Below are 11,499 nucleotides of genomic sequence, written 5' to 3' on the forward strand. Positions count from 1 at the left end.
GGCTCGATAAACCATGCTCCGCCAGATCCCACTTTTTTTTTGCCCTAAATGCGCGGCTGCGCGTCCCGCGGATTGCGAAAACAAACGTTTGCATTCGGCACCGCGGGGAAATACTACGGGTGGCGGATCGAACGATAACATTTGTACTACGGGAGTAAGCTTGTCCACGCTTTTCCTCGTGCTATGGGTTACCTATATCGGAGATACATCTCGGGACTCGCCGGCCTGGGAGATCTTAAAAAAAGAATCGTTTGTTTTTCCTCGATCCATCCACGAGTCGTTTTGCCTCGACGGATCGAATATCCCGTTACAACGCATGGGATGTTTTATGAAGTTCCCATTCATCTTTTTGATATTGATAGGATTTACAATTCTTCTCGAGTCTAATAAACGTAACATCTATTTCATAGTTTATGAGAAGCCCAAATACGTCGTTTATCATATTTTCCTAAATTCTTATAATATTACATTTCTCTTCACGATGTCTTCTTCAAAAGATACATCTTGGAAATATTCATTACGAAATATTAATTTGTCTTACACACACACACACACCGACGCAATTTCGCCGCGCAATGCGTCGCGGAGTTATTCAAAACGGTTAAGATAAATGTTTCACCCTGTACACGGACGGATTCAAATGACGTAAGAAGGAAAGCGGTAAAAAGGGTAGGAGGGTAGGTGCGCGACGGTACGGAGTGGAAGAAGAGGAGAAACGAGCACGCGCGTGGCGGAGCGCGTGTGCGCGAACATCGGGACGCCTCTCTCCTTGGCACATTGGTAGCGGAAGGACGCGAGACGACGGGGGTAGTCGAACATCACAGGTGATGGGCGTCCCGACGTCGAGAGCGCCGCGACGCAGAGCGCGGCAAACGACTGAAAACGCGTCCACGGACGAAAATCTATTCGTTTCCTCGCGCACGCATACGCGTTTATTTGTATATGTTCGTTCATTTGTCGCTTACGAGTTTTATCGCAGTTTTTTCTTAGCGTCGGTTTCGATCCTTTCCGTTGATTTTTTTCAAGAGCGGAAAACGCGACTTATTACAATGCCATAACGGAGATTATTTATATACAACCCATCCGCGCCGCACCATACTCTCTATCGTCGCTCTATTTCACTGGCAGCTCGCGAGACGCGAGTTCGTGCATCGTTGTTTGTTTCACTGTCCGCCCCGCCCCGCGCCGCGCCGCTCGTCGCTCTACTCCACTGGCCGTCTTGCGCCGCGCCGCGCCGCGCCGCGCCGTGCCGCTCGTCGCTCTACTCCACTAGGCGCGCGACTTGCGCCGGTGCACCGTTGTCCGTTTCTACTAGCCGCCCCGCGCGTCGCGTCGCTCATCGTTCTACTCCACTGGTCGCCCCTTGCCGCGCCGCGTCGTTCGTCGCTCTACTCCACTGGCCACCCCGCGCCGCGCCGCGCCGCGCCGCGCCGCTCGTCGCTCTATTCTACTACGCGCGGGAAGCGGGAAGCGGGAAGCGGGAAGCGGGAAGCGCGCCGGTGCACCGCTTTCCGTTTCTACTGGGCGCGCTCCGCGTTGCGCCGCTCATCGCTGTACTCCACTACGCGCGGGACGCGCGCCGGTGCACCGGTCTCTGTTTCCGCTGGTCTCGTGCCTCGTCAGTCGTTCTCGCTCGTTCTCCCTCGACGGTTCGTCGACTGGCCGTGCGACGGCGCTTGCGGCATCCACGAGAACGTCGTCGTCGCTCTCTCCGTCGTCGGTGGTGGCGAATCGTGCGCGGCCGCGGCGGAAGAGAGGAGTCCTCGCGTGCCGGTTGTTGTCGTCGTCGGCGTGCCCGTCGTCGTCGTCGTCGTTCGTCATCGTTGTCGTCATCGTAATCGTCGTCGAGCTTTCGGCGTCGACCTCGCGTGCGCACAGTGTTTCCGTCCGGTGAGAATTGGCTCTCGGCCGTGCCGCTGGTTCGCGCCACGCGAGAGCCCGAGAGCGATGGAAATTCGTACGCGCGTGTCACGTCGCGGTGGTTGTTGTATCGTCGTTAATCACCGAACGTGGCGCCATAACGGAGCGCGTTCGCGCGCGATTAGAGTGTGAGGGAGCAGAGAATCGATCGGCGATTAAATCGATCGCCGGCTGTTTTCTCGAGAGGAGCAAGTGCCGAGGATAGGCCGAAGCCTGTGTCCGCGCGCGATTCCCGTCGATTCTCCTCGCGATTGTGCCGCAGCTCGTGTCGTAACGGGAAAGGCGGGAGAGAGGAAGGCGAAGAGAGATCGTCGCGACGAAGGAAGATGATGTGAGTGATCTCGTGCTTTGAAAATTTGACAGCACATCGTTGTGTGTGTGAAAGTAAATCTTTTTTTTTTCTTCGCGCTAAGGAAACACTCCTCTACACATCCGTGTTACGACACGGTTTGTCTTTTTCTACTTTCGCTCCGCTTTATTTGTTTTTATCTTACTGCACTCCTTTTGCTCGTACACGACTCGTATAATGTGCACGTTACGAAACGAGTTGTTTGCGTTTGAAACCATGATTCACAGCCGTGCGGATTTACGATCACGTAATTTTATTAATAAATTTCTATGCTTTAGTGATTTTTGATCGAGCGAGATATATGTTCGGGTTCAGCATTAAGTGCACAATGAGAAAGCGAATTTGTTAATTGCCAATCTTTCTCTCGTTGATTTTTGTACGGATCATGTTTGGCATTTGTGAGACTAAACGTGGCATTTGTGAGGTGGCCAGAAAATACATCGATGATGCCGTCGTATACCCGCGTGCATTTTATCGCAGATAAATCTGTCATAATCGTATTGACAAACTTCCGCGCACTGCTACGTTCGCCGAGAAACGGCTATGCAAATAAAACTGTGCTTTACGGTGGGAATGAAGTCTCGCCGGTTTGCGAGAGACATTTACACGCCTGCCGCTCTCGTTGCGAAACGGCCTCGTGAAAATACGATTCTTATTACAGACACGAAATACGATAGCGAGTCTTGAGTGGGTATTTAGGTCAATATTTTTACTAATATATATATAAACATTTATTAGACACATATATTTAACAAGATATCAATGCCTCTATTCATTTGAAATCGAATACAAGTTGCTTTATAGTACATCACTAATATAAATTAAGAAATTTTTACATTTATTGCAATAATTAAATTAATAAAAATTAATACAATCGTTTAAAATTTTTATTTTAGAAATTGATGTAGTGCTTTTTAAATGTCGATATTTCTTTCGTTGGTTTCAACGTTTCAATGACTTATGTCGTATTTTATTACACAATCAAAATCGCGCAATACGGAGGTAAGATTACAGTAGATCATGTACTTTCTAGTTGCTCGGTCGCACGTGTCGCGTCATTATTGTTCCTTTTGTCAGTATAGGAGATATATGGCGATTTGGCGACGTGCCGATAGCACGTGTCCCGATCTTTGTTTTGATTGGACATTGATTGCGGTACTTAAAATGCTGAGACATTTATCATATCTCAAATAGATAGATGATAGATGATGTAAATGAGAAGAAATATATTTTTACATATTTTATATTTTACTATAAAACCTTACGATTATATTTTTATTATATTATTTCTATTATTCCATTTTTAATGTACGGTTTGTTCGATAATGGATTAAACTCAAAAAACTCTTTGAATGATTTTAAAACTAAATTTGAAACGCTAATGGTTAATCGATTATGTAACTCATCCAACAGCAGATATTGTTTACAATTGCGTTCGGGATATTCGCAGACTTTCTGTAAAATTTTCAATTTTATCATTATCAATGGCGCGATCAAAGTTTCAATGACTGCTTTTATGATTTAATGAACGGATCGTCGTGGGTGTGTGTCTCGCGAATATACAAAAGACTGTGGCTGTGTAAAAAGACAGTCGATAAGAACGATTCGTATTGTACATTAACGCGTATATTTCCGGTTTAGTAAAAGTACATACATTCCTCGATGAACAAGTAGAATATTTTATAATTGCTTTTCGACTTTTTCCGTTTTATTGAGACACGACTTTTTTATCGACAGTTTCTTTTCTGATTTCAAAAAGACTTTAATACAAATTTCATTTAAGATTTTGTAAGATAGATAGATATTTATTATTGAAAGTTTCTAAAAGTTGCTTCTTGCTATTTTTTTTATTTATTACCAAGAAAAATTGCAAAACAAAAGAATTATCCAAAAAAGAATAGATCATACAAATAAAGAGATGGATCTAGGATACGTTTAACGACCATTACTCGACGATATTTCCGCAGATTGTGGCTGACTATTGCAGTTTGAAATTTTCTTCGTGTCATAAGAATCTATGAATGGAAGACGATTTGCAGAAAGCAGGCAACGCACCAAATGCGCCAACGAGATGAGTCGTGCCAGACGTTTCCTCTCGGTAATTAGGTCAATCTGTGCCCAATGAGACGTTACTCGCGCGTTCTTGTACGATCGTTCGCGACGTTCCGCCTCGTTTAGGACGGCGAGATCGTTCCCCCGATTCTGAAGGTTTTAATTAAATCTTAGATATTTGCATCGCGCCTTTACACGCTTATGGGACACAATGCTTATATCTTTGCTTTAACTGTGTAAAGGAACTTGCAATTAGTATTGTGTGGGCAATGTGCCTGTTTCTGAATTGTAATAACATTGAAATTAAATTTATTTATATTTGTTACGTTAATATATATATATATATATATATATATATATATATAAATCATTTAACTTTTTTAGGATATTAGAGAAACGCTAAGAAATTGTAATAATTTTAGACACGTTCGTCATGAGGTTAATTTCTTCGCGAAGACCTCGATCTTCCGATAACGAACGAGCCGCTAGAAATAAATCACGATCAGGCACGCGCGCACATTACGTTACGTTTGACGAGTCCTCAAAATACTGCGCTCCGTTTTAACTTTGCAGCGCTTAAAACACGACGTTGACGAGACCGTGTTGCGAAATCAGAGTCTCTCTCTCGTTCTTTCTCTCCCTCTTTACCTCCCTCTTTCTTTCGTTCTCTCCGTGACCGTGCAACCATATAAATAGAATAACTTACATTGTGTATCCCGTGGCCACAGCCGTCCGAGATCAGCGACCATCCCCGACATAACGTATTGCATCCATGCCGCATGTCGAAATGTTAGCTTCTGCATTTGTTGCATTTTTACTTCACGGCGCGGGCGATGTGCACTTTCTTGCCGGTAAGGACACTTTTGTTATCTATATCACGTATGAAAATAATTATCTACTTGTTGCGTAGGCGAGCTAAGATTAGTAATCGATATTCTTTTTTCCTTGCGCGGACGGCGCTGGATAAGATTGATCATATCGAAGTAGTATATAAATAGTTGATAATATTCTGTGACTTAAAGAATGAGAGAACAAATATCTTATATACATATATGTGACATATTTTTTCCAAATCGCAGTGTAATATTGATTTTTGTTCCAAGACACCAATTTATTTAAACATGAGAGACATTTAATGCTTCTAATTATTACACATACTGATGGAGCATCTTGACGGGAAATTTATACTTTGTCTTGGCACAGAGCACGATTGTTTGGCTACTATTTTGTAACAATGTGAAATCGGTTTGTTTGATTTTGATCTAATTATAGGTCGACGTACTAATTCTATTTAATTGTCACATACTGGAGTAAATACAGTAATTAGCGATAAATAATTTGCCACTAGATTTATTTTGCTTAATCTTTTTTCTTAAAAGATAAAATATACAGAGTTCTTAAAAAAATATTAGTTTATCTGAAAATAACTTTTTTAGATAAACAGAACTGATAATACAAGATGTCATAATAACAAATGTATTTTATCTTCGAAAAGTCTCCATTTGTTCGCCATCACTGTCAACATATTCTTGGAATCTTCTCTAGGTGGTCTCCAAAGTCCTGAAGCACATTTCTTTGGGTATTGTTGCAATCACATTTGCAATTTTCTGCCGGAGATCTTGCGCATTGCAATGATGAACAAGTGAAGACTCTTTGAAGACAAAATATATTTATTACTATGATGTCTTGTGAAATTATCAATCCTGTTTTTCTAAAGAAGTTACTTCCATATAAGTGTTAACATTTTTTTCGAAGTACCCTGTATAGTGAGAATATATACGAATCTTTACACAACTATATCTATATATCTCTTGCGATACATATTATTTTAACACTGATTTTTTCTCTCCTCAAGTTGACGTGTACAAAGAAGGAGGTTCAATAGCTGAGGGATAAATCGTTCGTGCGTGAACGTGCAGGTAGCAACCGTTTTCCCCGAATAAACCAAACGCGCGAGGGGTCGAGATCACGGTCGCACCTTATCAAAAGTGTCCTACCGTTTCCGTGGTAACCCGGGGGAGTAGGAGTCTGCGATATTTCCGACCTATCTTCCGTCGCCTCCCCTTCAAGGTCGATTCTTTTTATCGGCAAACCGAGAGCAACCGCGAGCTTCCGTAATATAATTTCAGACGTCGCAATTATTCACACGGATTTTTTATATTAAAGCCTTTTTATGAATGTAATATGTCGCGCGAGGAATATTACGAAATGTCTGCTCGCTGTGTGAAATAAAATATTATGCCGCGACTGGCGATAGGATTTTTCTACGCGAACCATTGAAATGCGTATTTTTATAAAATATAATTATGAAAATATCTTTATTTCTAGAGATATTTTTATCATTCTTTTTTTTTCTATTGAATTATTTGCACAGAATTATTTTTATGCGTGTTTAAATGTGTTTTTATTTACACCGTATATAGACAGACGTCTGTATTATAATGCTATAAAAGGAAATATCATTAAATCATCTTGTCTTCGCCCAGGAAAGTAAAACAGAAAGGAAAAACGCAACTCGCTCTCGATGCTTACTCTTCCGTTACACCGGGTCTTACTCGCGATTCATTTCCGGTTGCATGGACGGTAGTTTCCGTTTATTGCGGTTGTTCCACTCGCTCACGCGGTCCCACCGTTCTTCTTTCCTGTTCCTCGCGGAATATTTCTCCGCGTTCCTTGGTTTATTTCAATATATCGCTGCGGGAGGAAATCGATGGAACTCGTTACGAACTTGCTGCACCGTAGAAAAGCCGGCGACTAGGTGCTGACTTCGATAACAAAAAAAAAAGAAAGAAAAAAGGAAAGAAAGAGAAAAGAAAAAAGTCGGATAAACGATTTCTGCTGCACGCGAGATCTGAATCGTGAAATTGCCTGCAAGCTCGATGGAGTAAACTTTTTCAGGAAAAGGAATCCCGTGTCGAGAGAAAGCCACGTGTGCGCACGTACGATCGAAAACCGCGGAATGTTTCGATAATGCCTATTCACCTGTCGTCGGGGTCCTGCAACTTTAATTTAATTAACGACCTCTTTTGACACACGTCTTCCTTTAGCCGTGTTAAAGAATTTGATATTAGAATGGATCGATCGCGAAGCTCATCGAAAATTGTTCCTAAAAATAGGACTGCGCACATGAAGAGCGCCAGACACGCTAGAACTGTTCTTTTTTTGTTTATTTCATATCCATTGCCGGTCAATTTCGGGAAAAAGGGCCATCGCGCTGAATGTGACACACGACTGACACGCACGTAAACGTCATCGTGGCTACACATTGAGGCCAAACCGACAGCTGTTCCTCGTTCTCGTCTCCTGTCTTCGTTCTGGATATTTCTACACCTCTCGATTTACTCTTGTCCGTTATATGGCGTTTCCTATCGCTGATAAGGTTGACCTGTTGTTACACGTGCGTAATGTCATTGTTTCGTGTTTGGAAGTTATCCAAGAAATATACATAGATTTCTACAACTTTTATTGTGCACAAGAAGAATCATACTAATCGCACAAGATCGTATGCACAACGTCAAATGTTTATAACGGTTTTTATAATTTAATACAATAATTTTAATATTATAAAATTTCCAACATTTTTATTCAATAGTTTTAAAAAATTATCCATTTCTAAAAACGAATCTCTTTAAATATGTGCGTTCTCTCTTCTTATATTTTATTATGGAGAGAGTTTTCCGGGCAGACGCTAATTGTTGTTGATTAGATGCATCAGTCGCAATTAGAGAGCTTATTTGAAGGGGATACGGAACATACTGGCCATACGATGTTTCACGTTCGCAATTTCGAGACGACGAACATTTGTTGGCAAACCACGAAGTCCTCGAGACATTCTCGTGTCGCATGCTGAATTCATTAGGCTACCTGACTGGCGCTTTGTGCGATTCCATTTTCTGAGCTAGTCGCGCGTGCTCGCCTCGAGGACGTACGCTTTTATATCGGTATCGACGCGCCTCACACAATAGCGCCCCGTCGGCATTTAGAGTACGCAATGGTTAGAATTTAGATGTTGCTTGCATCACAAATGCGGTACCTTGAAATAGTAACGACCGGTATTTAAGAAGAACTCAATTTCGTGTTTAATATTCGCGTTTTATATTTTATTGATCTATTAACGATAATAAATAAGAAATAATTTATCAGATTATTTTTTTCTTTGTATCGTATTATCGATTTTATATTATGTATATTTAAATTCCTCGGGGCTTGTATTGCTCACTCGCATTTTTCATTTTTACTTCCCCGTCGCGAAGAAATAGGAAGAAGCGCTTTGAAATATCGCTCATGCTAATGGACGAATCCGGGAAGAATAAACATGTATCTTAAGAGTAATGACGCGCAGGAAGGCGGGCGTGTAAAGAGGTAACGAGATATAAAACGGTCATTTAAATGTCATGAAGGCCCTAGAGGGACGGGACACACAAACGGGCGGGTTGCATTTTTGTCCTTCGGTGCAACAGTGTTACGGTCGTTAGGAGGCGATCGTGCGTGCAAGATGACGCGGCTTCTTTCTCTTAATGCTCCTCGTATTCTTTTACGGTTATCACTGCACCGCCTGACGACGATCACTTCAGGCGTCCACGGGGTATCTTTACTTTAATGACTCCCTTAATCGTTGGATACCGGGCGATCTTCCTTCACGACATCGTGATATCTTTATATATTTTCGCGTTGGAGTTAAGTTGATCTCGAAGTGCAACTCGAGAATTCGATGCTTGTCGTTGTCGAAAGAAAATGTTATGCAAAACGGTACAACTTTTCAAGATTTAATGATGGTGTAATATTTTATAGTCTTCCTTTTGAACAGGAATTCGCGATTATGACTAGTATATGAGAGAGAGAAAATGAAAGAGAGAGATTTGTTATATATGAATATATTAATTTTTTAGGAAATTGTAAAAATGTAAACTTTATTTGTTTAAATTTATTTAGTGAAAGTAGAAAAGAATATTGTAGATGTAATCGAGCTAATATTTTTAAAATTAAGTTAGAAAATTTATATGAAACTAAAAATAAATTTAAAGAATAATACGAAATTAAAAAGGGTAACGCAGTAATTAGCGTGATGGACTGTTTTATTCGATAATCGCTACCATCAAATCGAAAAGTTACTTAAGTGATAAAGAAAATTATGTTTTTCATCGATTTCGATAGTTATTCCGCACTTTCTATAGAACATGATAGCTGGGAGCAGATGTCTGAAAATCAAAGACTTAGCAATAGCTCCGGGCAACGATGCTGGCGAACAGGAAAAGCTCGATAAAATCGAAATACGCCATGTCGATCGCTAGGTTGTTCGGCTTTAAGACCTTCCACGATAACCACTGAAGAAAACCTTGCAAGCTATAGTCATTGCTTTGGAATCTTCGTGGTCAATTGGATATCCGGTGCATCGTATCGATTCTTATGGCTCAAGTGGGCTTACGATATTTCCTCCATATAGATACTTGCCCATTCAGATACATGTAAATTGGAGTTTAGTTGAGTATTTATAAAATTGGTTTTATGAATTTATATAGGAAGTATGCGAATGACGTAAAACTCATGTCCGATTTTAGATTCATAATTTTCACAATGGTATAATTTATTTAAAAAGCAGCGAAAGATATTTTTTCTTGTTATGTGAATCTACATGTAACTTTACATGCTGTTACGAATTGGAGCACTTAGGATTGTGCGAAGGCAGGAAAGAACTCTGAGTATTCGAATAATAAGTTTAATATATCCACGATGTACTCTACAAGCGGATATCGATATCCGCGATCGATCGTCTTCGGTAATGTTTCGGCAGCGAGAGAGCGAGCCGCTCCGGTTCTGCCGATTCTATACACGTATTGCTCGCACCGTAAGCGCGTATTAACGCGACTCTTCTATATCTCTCTCTTCATTTCTCGCACATCTCTAACACATGCGATACGAAGCATTTTGAATATTAATGACTATTTCACGCGAGATACAATACGTTTCTAATTTAATCTAACTATTTTCTTTATAATGAGGTTGGCTACATAATAAATTAAAAAATTATTTAGTTAGTTATATAAGTCTAAATATTAAGGATTTGAATCAGATTTATGTTTTGCGTTATATTATTGTAAGAAAATGCACGCGTGTAACATTTTCTTGTTCTTTCCGTACTTTTTGTCGCTTAGAAGCGGATGTGAGGGAAGTATGAAATTCATTACCGTGTATACTAGCAGTCGATGCCAGTAACAGGGTAGTAATAGTGGACGGCGACCTTAGCCATTACCCGCAGGGATCTTTAATTTCGGTTGGTAAGTTCGTCGGGCCCGAAGTGGTTGACAAATAAAGCTATAGGAGTACTCGCTGTGAAGTTGCCGCGCGCAAGCCAAGGCTGAATATCCACTTTTCTACGTGTCGAGCACCCTTGGTTCTAGGCAAAAGGAACAGAGACAGAGATAAATAGATAGATAGACAGAGAAAGATAAGCGGTAGAAATGAGATGCCGAATGATTGAAAGAGGGAGAAGCAGCGAGACGGAAAGCGGGACGAAGAGAGAAGGAAAGAGAGGTCTAGGATTTTGGCGACACTCCAGTCTTTGTATAAATATCACTGGGAGTCACCACGTGCCCTTCTCCCTCCCGCTTCTCACATCCCCATCCCTGGCGATATAAACTTTATTATTTTTTCCCCTGTCCACTCCACGCTTTTTATCATCCTTCGCGCGCGTGTACCAAGAGGCGCGACTCGTCCCTGTCGTATGTCACAACTCGTAATGAGGTTTAGCGTGCTTTCGCTACTTCCACGTGTCACGACTCTTATGCATGTTCGCGTTGTTCCGTATTTTTCGCTAGAGGTCTGGGTTGAGCGAAACTTTCTATCGTACAGTTCGTATCGCTATTCGAAATTATGTTGTCGACGAAGCAGTAATGTTGACGTAATTTCTACGGATGTCAGGCATCAATCATTTGTGTTCATGTACATTAATCATTTTTACGAGATTACATAGCTTGATATTTTTATACGAATGAATTATATCGCGTGACGTTGTTTCTTACTTTTTTGCTTTTGCGCAATTGCTGTTATTGCCAGCTCTACGATGTAGTTGCTAGAAATTAATGACATATTGCATTCACGTGACAGTTGAGGCTCATAAATTTTGCTTTAATTTTGGAGTCATGGACTATTAATTTCAACATTACAGTGTTCTAGAATAA

The 11,499-nt window shown here is 41.2% G+C and overlaps 1 protein-coding gene across 7 annotated transcripts in view; it reads left to right on the top strand.

The window, feature by feature from the left end:
• LOC139768339 (uncharacterized) overlaps positions 1-11,499 on the top strand; it is a 391,369-nt gene that overhangs the window by 140,345 nt on the left and 239,525 nt on the right. The window contains exon 1 of one of the 7 annotated variants that reach the window (XM_071698424.1): positions 1,566-2,251. The exons of the other annotated variants lie outside the window; for them this stretch is intronic. The gene's annotated coding sequence lies outside the window, so the exon portion shown is untranslated. Of the gene's footprint in view, positions 1-1,565; positions 2,252-11,499 lie in introns of those variants that run through there. 7 annotated transcript variants of the gene reach the window in all.

The sequence above is a fragment of the Temnothorax nylanderi genome, unplaced genomic scaffold (genome assembly GCF_030848795.1).
Source record: "Temnothorax nylanderi isolate EJ_2023f unplaced genomic scaffold, tnyl_v1.0 TNYL_tig0015_pilon, whole genome shotgun sequence".
Lineage (NCBI taxonomy): Eukaryota > Metazoa > Arthropoda > Insecta > Hymenoptera > Formicidae > Temnothorax > Temnothorax nylanderi.